General features: G+C 45.8%; 1 non-coding gene across 1 annotated transcript; it reads right to left on the bottom strand.

Annotated features, from left to right (window-relative positions):
• Window positions 1-2,030: 2,030 nt before the first annotated feature.
• Window positions 2,031-2,188, bottom strand: LOC121144210. Its single transcript, XR_005881531.1, has one exon. It is a non-coding gene; the product is annotated as a U1 spliceosomal RNA (small nuclear RNA).
• Window positions 2,189-3,239: the final 1,051 nt, after the last annotated feature.

Here is a 3,239-nt window from a genome sequence, read left to right as displayed (position 1 = left end):
GCAACTCTTGGCTGTGGGTGGGGTGGGACCTGAGTTGTGACTAAGAACCTCGGTCTCACCACAGGATGTGGGTCCAATGCCTGGTAGTGAGCACTGGAAATGCACTGGAGGGCAGATGAAATGGATGGAGGTTAAGATATGGTGAGGACATAGTCCAAATAACACAGCCCAGGAAGGAAGGGATATACAAAGGAGGAGAAAACCCTTGAAACAATGCTTGGACTGGCCTTGTAGTTTCAGATTAATACCCACCAGCATGAACATGATGGAAAACTAGGTCACACTGAGCAGGATGCTGCAATTAGGTGATGGCCCGAAGGTCTCAAAGTCTGGAGAGTTACATGGACCACAGGCAAGAGTAGGGAGCCTTGAAAGCCAATGCATCCTAGCAGGATGTGTCTGACACTATCAAACAGCTCGGTCCTTTGGGAATGATCATTTGCCATCATGGAATGATGGTGAATGGGCCAGGGGAGCCTGGACATACTATCAGGAAGGCCACCCAGTGAGAGGTAACAAGAGTCAAATTGAAGAGCGAGTATGGGCATATGGGGCAGTCATAGGACATAGGAAGGCATTTCCACAGATTTTGCCGGCTCCTGGATGTGGTAGAGATGCAGAGGTGGAAGCTGCTGGCTCCCTCTGGAGGCAGAGAATGGGATTACAAACGCGTGGCAGAAGACTGAGGATGGTGACAGGACTTAGGGAGTGAGGCAAGTGAGCTCAAAGGATAGAGAGACTCCCAAATGGTTGAATGCAGAGAGGAACTTGCCATCTCCAGAAATGCAAGAGAGACTGTAAGCCATATTTGTTGTACAAAGATGGGGGAAAGTAGAAGAAACTCACAAATAACAGTCCATTTAGACTCTGAGGACAAAATAGCTTAGGCTTTGCAATTTAAAAATAGTAGGAATTTATTTGTCTAGTTCTAGAGACTGAGAGGTCCAAGTCAAGGCGCAAGTGTTGGTACCAAGTGAGACCTGGCTCTCCTTAGATGATGCCGCCTGACTAGTCATGACCATGGTAGACGGGAAGGAAGGAATGGAGATGTGACTCCCCCAGACCCTTTGTAAGGATATTAATTCTACCAATAGAAACCTTCATAGCTAATCACCAATATTCTACTCCTAGTACTCTTGCAGTTAAATTAAGTTTCAACACAAATTTTGGAGGTACACAAATGTTAGAACCATAGCAGCTTTGACCAACTGATGACTTGGTGGGAAAGTCATATATAATACCAGCGTCAGTCACTTTCTGGGGCCACTTCTGAGTCAAGGACTAACGTAGAGAATTCTGGGAAGACTTCCTAAGTATACTAGTAGACTTTACCATGCGGATCCCCCTGAGATGTGGTGGATAGTGGTCCCTCACCCTTCGAGAAAAGTCATAATTTAAGTCAGAACTGCAATTTATTCTCATGAGTAACTGGGGGAATTGTCCTAGATCTTGGGTGACCAATAGTCAACCTCCCATCGGGCTCAGGGCAATTACATTAAGTGACTTGAAATAAGAAAAGAAATTATTTCTTTTGAGGACCCTGTCAGTACTGCTGTAAAAGTTATTTGTATCTCATTACGGGGCACCAGTGTGCTGGACAGTCCCCAAATAACATCTGATGCTGTTCCCACAACTGGTTATTTCAGGTAACAATTAACAGGAAATGATTGTAGCTGCCTGGGTGGTCACTTTTCTAGGGATGCTGGGCACTGAGATTCAGTCCCCTACAGTATCTCATCTGTGGCTGTAAAAGGAAATGAACCACTTTTGTTCCTGTCATAGCGAACTCTTTTTTACTTTTTTCTCTCTCCTGCTCTCCATTTTGCCTGCAGGGTTTTAGAAAGTTCATGTATGTAAGAGTTACACTTTGGGATCTCATTTACAATAAGCATGCGGTTGTCCTCTACAATCCAAATCCCGGAGGAGAGTGTTAGACATGCAAAGAAAAAGAAAGAAAAACAAAGAAAGCCAAATGACACAGCATAGCATTATTTGTTTGCTTTTCCCTCTTTGCGATTATATGCTTTTTTTTTAGTCCAGTGTGAACACAGTCCCCCACTCCTGCAAATTATGCAGTCGAGTCTCCCGAATTCGGAGGAATATAGGTGTCAGCACATCCAGAGGGCCGTGGAGAAGCCTCACTCTCACCACCTTCATGGTCATGGCGTCTCCCTTGCCAGTCAAGCATTAAAAAAAAAAAAGCTGTGTTTTTGAGAATGCTCCGCACAGGGTCCCCAGGTAGACTATTCCCAGTGTCCCCTAGCACTGTGTGCACCATAGTCTGCATCATTCATTCTTGGTGAAAGAACTCTGCTTTGGATCCACAGAGTGGACCCGTTGGTGAGCTTGAGGTAGCAAGCAGGGAGCAGCCCAGGCAGGCAGGATGAGAAGCCGTTCCTGTTGACCGTGCGTGCTGCTGTGTGCCTCTCTGCCGCTTGGGCTAAGACAGTGAGCAGTGTCTGTTTGATGTCTGGTCTTTGGGTAGGAGACCCAAGAGAACATGAGCTGGGCTTGTCTGGATATCAAAGTCCAAATTAAAAATTTATTCCAGTGTTTGAAAAACTCCTGGCCAAAACCTGCATTTGAAAAAAGAAAAAAAAAGTACAAACTCTCTGGTTTCTTCAGCATCTCCAGTTGAGGACTAGAGGACTTTTTTTTTTTTAATAATCAACTAAAAGCAAGGGCAAATAGTTCCTCAGTGGACGCAGGTCAGGTGGCTTTGCTAACACGTCAAGGAAAGCAGTCTGTTCAACCACTTTGGGCAAGTGAAAACCGTGTAGTTTAGTAATCACTTTTTTTAATATTAAAAATTTTTTTTTCAAATTTAAATTCAAATTAGAAACAAGGTTTCTTCACATGTCAAACTCACGTCCCTCTCCCTCTCCCTCCCCCTCCTCCCACCCCCCTCCTATCACCCACTCAATACTCCCTCCTTTCCCCAGGGAGGGTGAGTTCTTCCATGGGGGTGTCCATAGTCTGTCATTTCATCCAGGACAGGGCCTAGAACCTCCCCCAAGAGTTCAGGGTGAGAGTGCATCTCTCATTGTGGGATGGGCACCCAATGTCCATTTGTATGCCAGGAATAAATACTGGTCAACTACCAAGAGCCCCATAGATTGCCTAGGCCTCCTCATCCTCTTTTCCCTTGCGTGTTTGATCATCTGGTTCTTCCCTGGAGCTGGAGGACAAAGAATAAGAAAGGGCTCCCACCCCCAGTCCCGCCCACTCCCCCAGCCCCG

This window comes from Mesocricetus auratus, unplaced genomic scaffold (genome assembly GCF_017639785.1).
Source record: "Mesocricetus auratus isolate SY011 unplaced genomic scaffold, BCM_Maur_2.0 Super-Scaffold_100014, whole genome shotgun sequence".
NCBI classification, from domain to species: Eukaryota; Metazoa; Chordata; class Mammalia; order Rodentia; family Cricetidae; genus Mesocricetus; species Mesocricetus auratus.
The sequence above is the reverse complement of the archived record's forward strand: the minus strand, read 5'-3'. Positions and strand labels throughout refer to the sequence as shown.